Below are 14,376 nucleotides of genomic sequence, written 5' to 3' on the forward strand. Positions count from 1 at the left end.
GACTGACATAATCGGACCGGATCTGCTCTATTTGGTGGAGTTGGGGAGGGGGGTAATTTTGAAAATTGAGGCATTTGTAACTTATGAAAGGGTGACCAGATCTTAATGAAATTTGATATTTTGAGGGATCTTGTGCTTTAAAGCTCTAATTTTAAATTCCGACCAGATTTACCGGACCGGATCTGCTCTCTTTGGTGGGGTTTGGGGGGGGGGGGTAATTTTGAAAATTGAGGCATTTGTAACTTACGAAAGGGTGACCAGATCTTAATGAAATTTGATATTTTGAGGGATCTTGTGCTTTAAAGCTCTCATTTTAAATTCCGACCAGATTTACCGGACCGGATCTGCTCTCTTTGGTGGGGTTTGGGGGGGGGGGGGTAATTTTGAAAATTGAGGCATTTGTAACTTACGAAAGGGTGACCAGATCTTAATGAAATTTGATATTTTGAGGGATCTTGTGGTTTAAAGCTCTAATTTTAAATTCCGACCAGATCCTGTGACATTGGGGGGAGTTGGAGGGGGAAACCGGAATTCTTGGAAACGTGAAAATTGGGGTATTTTTATATTATGGATAGGTGATCGGATCTTGATGAAATTTGATATTTAGAAGAAATGTCTCAGAGCTCTTATTTCAAATCTCGACCACATATTTTGACATTGGGGGGAGTGGGAGGGGAAATCTTGGAAAACACTTGGAGTGGAGGAATCGCGATGAAGCTTGGTGGATAGAATAAGCAAATGTCCTTGGTACGTGATTGACGTAACCGTACTGGATTCGCTCTCTTTGGGGGAGTTGGGGGGAAGGGTTCAGTGATTTGGCGAGTTTGGTGCTTCTGGACTTGCTAGGACGATGAAAATTGGTAGGCATGTCAGGGAGCTGCACAAATTGACTTGATAAAGTCGTTTTCCCAGATTCGACCATCTGGGGGGCTAAAGAGAAAGGAAAAATTAGAAAAAATTAGGTATTTATAACTTACGAATGGGTGATCGGATCTTAATGAATTTTGATATTTAGAAGGACATCATGACTCAGAGCTCTTATTTTAAATCCTGACCGGCATTAAGCCTCTGATTTTCCTTTTAAATCAATCTATTGTTTATTAGAATTTTGTTAGAGCTCATACCATATGAGCTCTTGGCTCTTAGCTCTTCTTGCCTCGTCACAAGTGCCATATGATCTCTTAGCTCTTGTTTGAGGTTGAAGCAAAAATTTTGGTTGAGTAAATACCAGCAAGTGTGATTAGATATGTAATTTGTTTGTATGCTCTTTTTTTACTGATGAATATGAAACTAAATATTGAAAGTCAAAAGAATTGTTTTGGGCTTAAAGCTTTGAGAGAGAGTGAGGTTGAGGCTTAGGTAAAAAGGTTGTTTGAGTAAATACCAGCAAATGTGATTAGATATGTCATTTCTATGGTTTTTTTTTGCTGATGAACATGAAACTAAATGTTTAAAGTTAAAAGAACTGTTTGACCCTTAAAGCTTTGAGAGAGAGTGTGAGGTTGTGGGAGAGGTTCAACCTGCAGTCGTATATTAAACTTGGCCTATGGCAAAACATTTGTGGCCTCACTGCTTGGTAATAACCAAGACTGGGTCCAAATAAAGTCCAGTATGTCTGGAACCTTGGTTTTGGGAAAGTGAGTAAGAATGAGGAGGAGCAGGGAAGTTGAAATGCACATTTGAAACACTATTCAGAAATGCACAATTTGAAATGCACAATTTGGAGACTATTCAGCTCTGTTCCTTTTGATTCACTCTGTGAGATGAACAGAGCTACTGAATTGGTTGCTTCTTATTCATCTTGAATTTCTTTCCGTATTTCTTTCCGTAAATCTTTTGATTCTAGGAGTTGAAATATAATAAGGTAAACATTGAGTTTTGAGCTTCGTGTGCAGGTATTGGGGCAAAGCTATTCAAAAATTTTGTCTTCTTCTTCGCCACAATAGTCTTCAAGATTTTGGCACCAACTTTTTTGCAGTTAGAACAGCTTGTTTCTTTACAATTGCCATAAGCCAGGTACATTTTAAGCTATGCTTTTTGTAAGAACATCGCAGCATCAAACATTCGCTCTTACAATTTCTGTGAAACACTGAGAGAAGGGGAGGTGATGCTGGTGATCTATCTGAATGCACAGGTTGTAATTCCCCTTTCCCCACAAGCCAGCCAAACTCCAAAGCATCCAGTCGACAGCTTACATTATTCCACGCTTGTACTTGGAAATGGTGGGAGCGTTTTTGCCTCTACATACCTCCCAGAATTTCCAACTTGTCAACAGAACTGGTCAAGACTTGTTTCATTTTCTGCATCCTTAAATAAGATAAGGATGGCCTTCTCTTCAGCTTTTCTAATGTCGTCTTTTGTTGAAGCGTAATCTAGGAATGGTACCGCAATATCCTGGAAGTTTTTCTTCTTTTTTGCGTGGTTTAGTGGTGTAGATTTTTCTATGCCATAAATTCGCGAAGTCGAATCGCATCTAAAAAAAAGGAAAGAAAATCCGTCACACCACCAAAACTATTCGTCAACAATGAGGATTTAGGATATGCTGTAGCACCTACATTTCCTGGAGTATACCTCGATCCAAGACTGACTTGGCAAAATCAAATTGATGGTGTAGAAAATTCATGTGTGCGAAGGTTGTTCATCCTTAAGTGACTGGCGGGGTCAAAGTGGGTAAATTCCCAAGTCATAATCTTTGACTTTTACTAGAGATCTATTTGTTCAAAGATTGAGTATGGCATTTAATCATATGGAGAGTGTAGTAAGACTAATCTTGCCAAATTAGAAACAATCCAAAATATGGCTAGCAAAATCGCCCTAGGGCTTCATGCTCAGTGCCCTTCTAATATAGTGAAACCCTTCACCGGTCTGCCCTCTATTTTAGAACAACGGAATACGCTGATCATCAAATATTACAGCAGGATACAAGCCATAGATCGTGGGCACGATATTTTTAAGCTCACTTTTGCCAATGACGATATCTCGCATAGTTTGGCATCTATAAGGTCATGGAAATCTTTTTAAAGAACTTGCCCCATCTCGGAAACTTGACTCACTATGTTTCAGTCATTCTTTATTCCCCCAGGATGGCTAATGTCACCTCCAAGTGTTTTTCTAGAGTTAATACCCTTGCAAAAGATAAATTACCTGCCAATCCAAATTCAGCCACTTTCTCATGAGAAAATGATCACTTTGCATCCAGATTCTCTCCAAATTTACACTGATGGCTCAGTTAAAGACAGCAATTGCAGCTCTGCATCTGTTATCTTAAGTTATTCACTGAATATAAAAACCAGACTTCCTGACAATACTGCCATCCTCAAGGCAGAGCTATCAGCAATAAAAGAGGCTTTAAAGGTCATCAATATTAATCCACCTGCTTCCAAAAGAGTAGTATTGCTCTTCGCCTCCAAAGGTGCCCTTCAGCTTATTGATAATATCCATTGAAGTGCCATATATACAGAACTGAGGACAATCAGAGACCATTTAACAAGTCTTCGAAATAGCCTTATTGAAGTCAAGTTTCAGCATATGCCCAGCCACCAAGGCATTAAATATAATGAGATTGCAGACCAGCTAGCAGGTAGCTCCTTGTATAATCGAATCAACCCCATTTTAAAGGCCCAGACCTTCAGTTACTCAATCCCAGGTTACTATCCTGGTTACATCCCAATTTACTGACTCAATATAAAACAAGACTTCCTGATAATACTTCCATCCTTACAACAGAGCTATCGGCAATAAAAGAGGCTTTATTCAGAGGCATACTCAGAAGAAAAGTTCCTTCAAAAACAAAAACGCCAATTCCATCCTTATTTCCATCAAGGGTGGATAATATTCTTTATTACAGAATTAAAAGCAACTCTTTGATCCTGATAAAAGAGGAGTTTACTTGGCATAAATGAGCTGATCCATATTGCAGGTTTGCAATCCTATTCCAGAATCCTTGAACCACCTGATTTTTGAATGTCGGAGCATTCAGAAGGAAGTAAGTAACATCAGGAGAATCTTCAGGGAGGCATACCTCCAGCCTGACATCAACGTGTTGCTACTCTCAAGCCTACCAACTAACATTTAAAGACCTCTATATAGAAGAATTTTTGATTTCCCAAGACAAAATGATATCTGTTAGTCAAACAGTTTGTGGTAACGAACTGTAGTAAGGAGCAACCCGGCTCAATAGTAATCAAAACTCTAAAAAATGGAATTTTGTACATCAAAAGAATCGCATTTTAATGCTGATTTTAAATATATAAGTTTCATCAAGATTAGTCTTACCCATCAAAAGCTACGAGCCTGAGAAAATTTGCCTCATTTTTGAAAATAGGGGGAGACACCCCCTAAAAGTCCTACGATCTTAATGAAAATGACACCATCAGATTCAGCGTACCAGAGAACCTTATTGTACAAGTTTCAAGCCCCTATCTACAAAAATGTGGAATTTCGCTTTTTTTGCCAGAAGACAAATCACGGATGCATGTTTATTTGTTTTTTTGTTTGTTTTTTTTCCCAGGGGTGATCGTATCGACTCAGTGGTCCTAGAATGTCACGAAAGGGCTCATTCTAACGGAAATTAAAAGTTCTATTGCCCTTTTAAGTGACCGAAAAAATTGGAGGGCACCTAGGCCCCCTCCCACGCTCATTTTTTCCCAAAGTCACCGGATCAAAATTTTGAGATAGCCATTTTATTCACCATAGTCGAAAAACCTAATAACTATGTCTTTGGGGACGACTTACTCCCCCGCAGTCCTCGTGGGAGGGGCTGCAAGTTACAAACTTTGACCTGTGTTTACGTATAGTAATGGTTACTGGGAAGTGTACAGACGTTTTCAGGGGGATTTTTTTGTTTCGGGGGGGGGGGTTTGGGGGGGGGGCTACGCGGGAGGATCTTTCCATGGAGGAACTTCTCATGGGGGAAGAGACTTTGATGGAGTGGGCGCAGGATTTTCTAGCATTATTTAAAAAAACAATAAAAAAATAAAAATGAAAAGTAATTTCTACTGAAAGTAAGGAGCAGCATTAAAACTTACTACGAACAGAAATTATTACGCATATGAGGGGTTTACCTCCTCGTAATACCTCGCTCTTTACGCTAAAGTATTTATAGTAATTTCAACTATTTATTCTACGGCCTTTGTGATTCAGGGGTCATTCATAAGGAATTGGGACAAAATTTAAGCTTTAGTGTAAAGAGCGAGGTATCGACGAGGGGTGAGCCCCCTCATATACGCAATAAAAACATACGAATATAGAAGTTCGCTACGTAAGTTAATTCGTAAGTTATGTATATTTTTTACTTATGAAAACGTTCGTAAAAATTAAAAGTTATAGTTGCCTTTTTAAGTAATCAAAAAATTTAAGGGCAACTAGGCCTCCTCCCTCGCTCCTTTTTTCTCAAAATCTTCCGATTAAAACTATGAAAAAGCCATTTAGCCAAAAAAATTAAAATGTAAATTTCGTTTTAATTATTTATGTGCAGAGAGCCAAGATTAAAACATGCATTATTTCAAAAACGTCCAGAAATTAAACAAAAAACAAAAAAAAAACAAGTTTTTTTAAATGAAAGAAAGGAGCGACACTAAAACTTAAATCGAATAGAAATTACTCCGTATATGAAAGGGGCTTTTCCTCCTCAACGCCCCGCTCTTTACGCTAAAGTTTTTTACTGTTCTGAAATGTAGAATTAAGAGAAAGAGTCAAACTTTAGCGTAAAGAGCGGGGCATTGAGGATTCCTACAGCAATCTATTCCATAGCAGGTATGGAACCGAATTTTTTTGAATTTTGTTAAATGCATCAGAAGTCCAGCGTATCCATAGCAAAAGATGCTGGCCCCTCATCGCAAAAGATGGTCATGGTGTAAGAAGGGATTATAATATATATATATATATATATATATATATATATATATATATATATATATATATATATATATATATATATATATATATATATATATATGATAATTATAATAATAATAATAATAATACTAATAATAATAATGATAATATTTATTACTTACAAACATACAAAAGTATAAACAGTGGAGTACAGAGTGAGAGAGAGAGAGACAGAAAAATTAATAAACAAAGCAAAACAAAAGTACAGGTAACTCAACAATAGCAAGCACAACAAAGCTAATATAACAAAGAAAAACAGTAGCCTATAATAAAATAGACTAACAGATCAGTAGAACAGACGAAGTAAAGCTGCATTGATAACTAGAAATATTTTCAACCACAGTATAGACTGCCGCTCATGTTTCACATTCATCATGATCATCATTTATTTTTAACCCACAAAGATAACACTATGGAGAAAAGAAAAAGCAAACAGAGAACATAAAAGATACATAAATAGCAAGAGAAAAAAATGTAAATAAACTAGAAAGACAACTAATAAGAAGAAGAAGATTATGGTACCATCGCCCCATACAGGGAGTTATTCTTGCAGAGAAATCGGACATAGCCGGAAAGCCAATTTTGCGCGGCCAAGTGTGGATCAACAACGTCATATCTTTTGTTAATCCAAGAGTTTCTAGTCCAGGGTGGTAGGCCTAACAAGAACTTACAAAAACGATAAAAGCATGACTGGATTGTACGCTTATTCCGATCGGTTAACAGAGCCAAAAACGGGGAATGACCAATAACGTGTGGCTGCACCAGTGCATTGAAAAGCCTTGCTCTGATATGTCTATTATAATTTGTCTTGGCAGATATGAGTAGACCCTAAGATTTGTGGATTTTGCTGGTCAAATGTTCAACTAGCAGTGATCTTGTAGATTTCACGCCACAACCGATTGGGAGCCCGAGGTAAACTAAACTAGGCGCTGGTCTCACGACACAATTTCTAGATTGGATATAAGGAATGTCATCTGAGCTTTGACGGTTGAAAACAACAATTTCGCTCCTACTTTCGTTAAAAGACAGGTTGATTTTGGAATAAGTTTTGCTTAGAACATCAAAGTTCTTCTCTATCATCCCAAAAGAACGGCTTAAATTCAGTGTATCATCGGCGTGATTTAACAGTGATATATCTATACCTCTAAACACAAAACTCATCTAAACATCTTTTTGTGATTCTATGACACTATTATTGTAAAGGGGAGGGGAAGAAAATCCCCTTGCCGTATACCTTTTTCTACAGGAACTACTACAGCCGAAATTTGTGGACCATCAATCGTCGGGACTTTAATTCTAACCTTCAGTTTTTATACTAATTTTGGAGTGGTAGGACGATTGATCTGCCAAGTCCACGTTTGAGCGCACTCGACAGTATCTGAGCATGGACGCCAAAATCGAACGCTCGGCGTACATCATGACTAGCTGCTATAACCCATTCCCCTGTCTGGTCACACTCTAAACGTACATGACAAATGATATGGTGAACATGTTCCCTACTAACAGATTGTTTAAAACCAAATTGTTTATCAGGGCTTTCACAAACTCTACATAGCTCATCAATAAAAAGAAGCTCAAAAATTTTGCGAAGAAGTAGGGCAACTGTTATGGGGTAGTGAGAGCCACATTGAGCAGGGTCTTTTCCTTTCTTTAATACAGGGATGACAACCCCAACACAAAAGGAATCTGGCAATAAACCGCAAGTGAAAACCATCTGGTATAACAGAGTAAGATGCTCAAGGACCCTTTGGCTGCCATGAGCTAAATGAATGCCACACACTTGGTCAACGGCTCGCAAGACTTCTTCTTTGCTTTAACTATCGCAACCCGAACATCAGAAACAGTTACCAAAAACCTGAGTGAAGGCGATGCTTCACTTAACAAGAGATCAAGGTTATCTTCATATTTCGACACAAGCTGAGCATCGGGTGCTGCAAATTCTAACTTGTAATATCTATTCCACTGTTCTTCTGTGGGCCAGAGGCTGGGACCGTCACAATCACTTCCTTTTAAGGAAATTCCACACGGCATTTGGGTCACTTTTCAGCGTGTTACTATTTTCATCCAGAATGGTAGCGTTGTGCCTCTGCAGGCATTTTACAAACTTTCTTTTCAGATAAATCTGCACCGTATTCACAGTACCTGACCGGGGCTTTCCTATAACTATCGGAATTTTGTGCCAAAACTTAGAAGCGTGACAAAGCTGAGCTAGGAGTGGGTTTTCTTTCCAGCGTGGAACTTCAGTACCAATGCGAACCTTGCGTTGTGCTACCGCAGCACTTTCAGCTACTCCCAAAGCATGGATTATTTCCATGCAATTTACATTTGAATCAACCTGTTTCTCAGTGGTTTCTGGACTGGGAATCGCCTGTAAAAGGTGGTAGGGTACCTTGATCCTTCCCAGAATTTCATCACAAACAGACTGGTATATGTCTATATTGATCTTCTTGCAGTCGGATTTCTTACGCCACTTCCTGACTTTGCCGAGACCTATGCTTGGCCGTATAGTTGTATCGAAAGAACAGGACACGGGTAAGTGATCGGAAATGTTGATGGTAATGTTCGCATATGGAGAGGGGGGAGGCAAGATCTTTTTCTCGGTTTGAAGAAAGAAATCAAGGGCAGAGGTTGCTCCCGAATTATGGTTGTATGTAAAGTCAAGATCGTTCAAAAGAACCTCAAGACCAGTGAGGGCATTAAGAAAAATTTGTGAACATGGGTTTGTACCAGAGAGATTACAGTTCATGTCACCCGCTAGTATAACGTTTAGTCCCTGTTGTTCCGAACCACTTACTGAACTTCCTAACTTTTTACAAGCAATACTGATCTTGCGTTCAGACTTAAGGTCTCGGTAGTCAGTTGGCATGTACACTGAGTAAATGACAGTCTCGTTTATTTTGACCGCAACATAATTGTCAGAAGCAGTATGACCATAACACTGGCACTTGTAGCACTGGGTAGGCAAAAACTTGTGCTCAGTTATGGGTAGACCCTCGTAGCTAATAACAAGGGGATTCTCAGTTGGCATACTTTAGGTGGTCACGTGGCTCAAACTTTAATCGAAAAGATCTAGTACTTCCTAACTGAACAACTTCTGTACAGTCACTAGCGAGATCGCATAGGTCACTTTTAGACGTTCCGTCAGGTACTCGACGTACTATACCGAAAAAGCCAGGACTCTTCACCTTAGCATTAATGGATTGGTCTGCTTTGCTTAATGCGTCTTCCAGGGTATCGGCGGCACCTTTGTCCGACAGAACTACTTGCCATGCATCCCTCCTAGGCATTAAAACAACTATGCTTGAACTGACATCCCCACAAGCTATACCCAGGAAGTCTTTTCGAGCGTCGGGATTATTCAAGTTTTTAGGTGGATGTTGATAATAACTGAGTAGGACGGTTTTGCAGGTGGGGGAGGTTTCACTTCGGGAATAGTTTGCACGACTGACTTTGCTTTATGGTGCTCAGTGAAGCTTCTAAATTCCATGCAGAGTAGTAACCTTTCGAGTTAGCGTAGATGTTGTCTCCCCTGGCACATATGGGACCTGATCAGGCTCGAAAATCAGATACTGTGTTAGGCTTATGTTTTTCTTGTCACAAAGGTCAAAAGATCGAATCATATCGCTTACATTATCAGTCACTTTGGGGTGCTCAGTTACCCTAGTAATATAAGCGTCAGCCCAAAAAATCTTCTTTGCTTCAATTAACATCTCTCCTTTGTAGAAATCGCAAGCAATTTTCACAATACTATCAGCTGAAAAACCTGCATTTCTAGCCCGTGAAATGAAATTCAACACGGGATTCAAGACATGTCTTTCACCTGGTATCGTCCGGTGGAATGGTCGAATTTCATCAAAGTTCGTTGGCGGGGCCAAAATAGTTGTCAGTAAGGCGGTATCCAAGAGCAAACCAGGTAGCACTATTCACTAGATGCGTTCACGGCAAAGACTGAATGAAGACTTATCAAGATAATCTTGACTTCTTCTTTACTTCTTCTTCTTAAATTATTGAGCTAGACAGAAACTATGGGAAGTCCAATGCTCAAATGGAAAATGCAAGCCCCAGGGTATAACTTATAATCCTTTCCCCGAGGGCTGTTTGGGGTTTGTCATCCTCAAAGAAATAATATTTAGACCTTTTAATTACGGTGGACAAAATAGCTCTCTCAAAATTTTGATTGAATGTGTTCGGGGAAATGGTGGACGTGGGAGGGGGCCATCTGCCCTCCAATCACTTTTGACTATTAAAAAGGTCATTAACCCTATCAATTTACAATCTAATGAGCTCTGTTTGAAGTTTCTAAGACAATAAATGGCCGTCTCAAATTTCTTTCAGATGCATTTCGGGAAAACATGAGGCGTGGGGGGAGATCCACCCTCCGTCACTCGGAATCTCAGAAAGGGCACTAGAACTTCTGATTACCAATCTAATGAGCCCCCTCCAAATTTTATGCGATCACCCTTTCTATATATACGTTATGTGCCCCCAGGGCATAGCTTGCAACCCATGCCCTTAGGGCTCTGGGAGGGTTGTCATCTTAAAAGACATAGTTTCCGTTGTAACAAATAAACTACGTTGAACAAAATGGCTATTTCCAAATTTTGATTGGACGTGTTTGGGGAAATGGTGAGCGTGGGAGGGGGGGGTTAGTTGCCCTCCAATAATTTTTGATTATTAAAAGGGCACTAGCACCTTCAATTTCCATTTAAATGGGCCCTTTTTGAAGTTTCTGTGACAACTCCTTCATCAACAAAGATGACCATGGTCTAACAGCCAAATGTAATTTCAAATCTCTAAATTCTTGTCTGTAAATTTAAAGTAAAATAATGTGAAGGAGCTTCGAACCCCATAACTAAGAAGATGACTGTGCTCTCACAATTTATTTTTACTTGCATGCCTTTTTCCTTACTGGACATGAAACTTAATTTTTTGCACGTTCAAATACATCAGGTATAAATAATAGGTGTATCAACTAGCAGAAGTTGCTTACCCTGCATCACAAATATGACCAAAGCATAACAGCCAATTGTTTGGTGGATTTGTGCTTGTAGTTGGTACTCAAAATGGAATTTTATAGGGACGTAGATGATGATCTTGTATATAGAAGTGCAAGTAATGAGTATGAAGTTTGAGACAACAGTGACGAAATTTGTGGAAGTCCTGCCAAACTGCAGCACCACTCTATCATTCGCCGACTGGTGTAGACTTTTATTTTTGAAAATCTGTGACCCTCCACTCTCATCAGTACCCAAAGGGAGGGGAAACATACTCCCTGTATGATATTGGATTCTTTTTCAATTTAGATTCTTTTTAAGACAGTTTTTACTATAGGCTAGAAAACAAAATTTTACTGTCTGCTGCTCTGACAGGAAGAATGTTGGCAATACAAAAACTTCGATTACTTCATATTAACCCACTGGCAGTTCTTGAAGATGATCATTAGTATCCATGAAATTATGTGTCCTCTTTCCTTCTTGGAGCGAAAACTACTCGGTAATTTCGGGTTCATCTTCTTAGTACCAATGACATCGATCTAAAAACATTTTTGTCTCCTTGATCCATCTAAGCTCTATTCATTCCTGAAAACCGTAATTTTTAAAGATGTATCTTTTGGTTGTTTCAAATTATTAAAGTTTTCTATGCCGTTTGCGGCAGTGTTGCAGTGTTGAATGGTAAAACAAGCAAAAGTGATTAATCAGCTTTGGCAAGACTTTCCGTCCGTAAAATTCAAATATTTAACAATCTGATGATTCCCAAGGAGAACTACCTTTAGGAAAATAGCTACGCCTTCTTCAGCTGTTTAGCGTCATGTGTCTAGCTTAGTTTTGACTTACGTTTATTTATTTTTTTTTTTACTTTGCGACCTTTACCACCAATAAACTACATAACTGTTTACGAAGATCACTTTCACTAAGACTGAATTCCGATTTTTCCTAATTAAAATTTTTCATTTATCCAGTCCAAAGATTGATCAGGTGGACAACTTACCTTGGTTGTATTATTAGTAAAGACACTGGGAGCAGTGAAGTTGTTAAAAGCAGAATAGCGAAGGCTCAGGGTGTTTTTTTTTCACAGTTAAAAAAGGAAGATAAGTCTGCAAACCAAGATTGAGTTTTGGAAGCTACAGAGATGACAGGGATCAAATATGGCTCTAGAGCAAGGGCGTTCCGAAAAGCGGATGAAGATTTGCTAGATTTTTTCCAGAGAAATTGCCTAAGGATTGTTCTGTGTACCCGGCTGACTGGCCGTATTTGAAATAGTAGGCTGTACGAAAAAGTGTGGTACAATCCCGCTTTCTAGGGTTATAATGAGAGAAAGGTTGAGATGGCTAGGGCACGTTCGGCGGATGGAGGATCACACATCGCTGAAAATTGTCCTTTTCGGCCAACTGTCAAGGGCTAAACAGAAAGCAGGTCGTCCGTGGTTAGGGTGGGAGGATGTCATAAAGAAAGATTTAAAGGAATAGGGAACTTCCTTGGAGAGTGTAAAGAGCTTTGAATAGATGGAGATGGAGAACGAACGTGTGTTGCTGTACTAGTTTCAGTCGCCTTGGGGCTGTGGTGAGTTGTTAGAGATAGTAGTAGTAGTAAACAATCAGATTTCATTTTGACTGTCCTTGCTACTTCAAGAAGAACATCGTTGCCAGTGTCTGTTTTACCACACAGAGGAGAAAAATGCTTGAGTTATACCGCACCCATAAAATTGAATGAATTGGTATACAGGGTTTAGTGAATGCTGAAAACTGTAAGGCTATGTAAACCATGTTCGTTTTTGAAATGTAGATCATGTACAGTCTCCAGGTATTCCTGTTTTTTTCATTTAAGTCTGTTGCTTTGATTTCAAGATCTATTGTAAATTATATTGCCATTTTGGAAAGCAAGAGGAATGAATTGTCTAAGCGCAGTTCAGCTAGTCCGTTTGTTGTGGCTTGAATTACGGTGCTTGAATCCTGTTTTAATCATTCGGACAGAGTTATAACCCGTTTTTGCCTTGATAGAAGTGTTTTTATGATCATTTATGGTGGTCTAACTTGAACCATAAGCTGTCACGCATTCACTGGAACATAGAAGAATTTTATCAAATAGAGGTAGATTTGTAATTAATTACTAAACAGGCTCTCAATTGGATAGATGTTACAAAAGAGAAATAAATAGAATTTCCTTTAAAATATCTAGGTACCATTGACACCACAGAATTCTTACATGAAAACCCACCGAATTCTTCTTTTTAGTAGCCCAATGGCACATTTTTTGGAAAGTTTGAACAAGGGCAGAAGTAAAATTAAAAAATCTTTTGTTTCATCAACTAAGCTAGACAAAGAAATTTTGGTCAATTTTAATCTGTCTTAAAAAGGGGAGCAAAAGTGTTTTTGATGAAAACAAAAATTGAAGCTTCAAAAGGAACAAAAATTATCGTGCATCTGCCTATGCAACACATATCTAAAATGATTGCAAATAAACTGCTTGCTGGTGTTCCCCTACATTTTGCAGGAGTATATAAAATTAGCCCTTTACAGAAAGACAAAACAGTTCCGTTTTTTTTTTACAGTAGAAACAAAAAAGTACTTTAGGATGTTTTTATAGTATACTTCTGAAAAATGAGAATAATCCAATGAGCTAACACACATAAATGCCCTGTAAAGATATAACACACAATGACGTTAATGGGCATTGAACAACCAATGCCTCTCCAAAAGCTAACACACAAGTATTTGTCCAATTTGAGAGTCATAGTTACTCCTGCCGTTTACCCGTGGCGTTTACCAAAACACTTGGAAAACTATTGGTCTCCCCGTTCGCCTGCGAGTCCAGGGTACTTGTCTGTCAATTTCCAATCCTGAACACGGTAGTCCGCTTGAGACTCTAAGTGGGCAAGTCTTTTAGGCCTAGGTCACTTGTTCGTCAGTGAGTCTAAGCAAATTCAGTCCCCCCTTTTGTATTCAAGTCGAGTCGAGATTGTCCGTCATTTGTCGAACCAAAAATTTACATCATCCCTTAGTTCTGTGGCTATCTGCCTTAGTTCTAACCTAGGATGGATGGATGATAGACTATCTATCAACAAGTGAAAATAACAGAATTTTTAATACAATCCTGAAAAAAGCTTGTGCCAGCTTTGACTCTCGCGCAGACTACCTGTCTTGGCTTGGTCTTCAATTGGCCAATGGCATGATGGCAACACACAGTGTCTTGTAAAGTGTATAGTACTATTTATAATGGATGTATTACGACAATTTAATATAAAAATTAGAAGTGAAGCTGTCTTGGTACTGTTAGGACTATAGCTTTATTATCTTCATGGCTTGTAATTTTCTGTGGAATAGACAGAATTAGACTTTTTTGAATTTATATTGTGATATATCATTTATCGATTTCAGGCAGTGCTCAAGTGTATTTCTACAGTTAACAGTTTTATATTACCAGCTGTTGATATTGCGGCTGGCGAGACCAATAAGTTGCCTTAGAAATAAGTATGCTATTGTTT

General features: G+C 38.7%; 1 protein-coding gene across 1 annotated transcript in view; it reads left to right on the plus strand.

Moving 5' to 3' along the window:
- LOC136036268 (PH and SEC7 domain-containing protein-like) overlaps positions 1-14,376 on the plus strand; it is a 187,358-nt gene that overhangs the window by 6,960 nt on the left and 166,022 nt on the right. The window lies entirely within an intron of this gene.

The sequence above is a fragment of the Artemia franciscana genome, chromosome 15, assembly GCF_032884065.1.
Source record: "Artemia franciscana chromosome 15, ASM3288406v1, whole genome shotgun sequence".
Classification (NCBI taxonomy): domain Eukaryota; kingdom Metazoa; phylum Arthropoda; class Branchiopoda; order Anostraca; family Artemiidae; genus Artemia; species Artemia franciscana.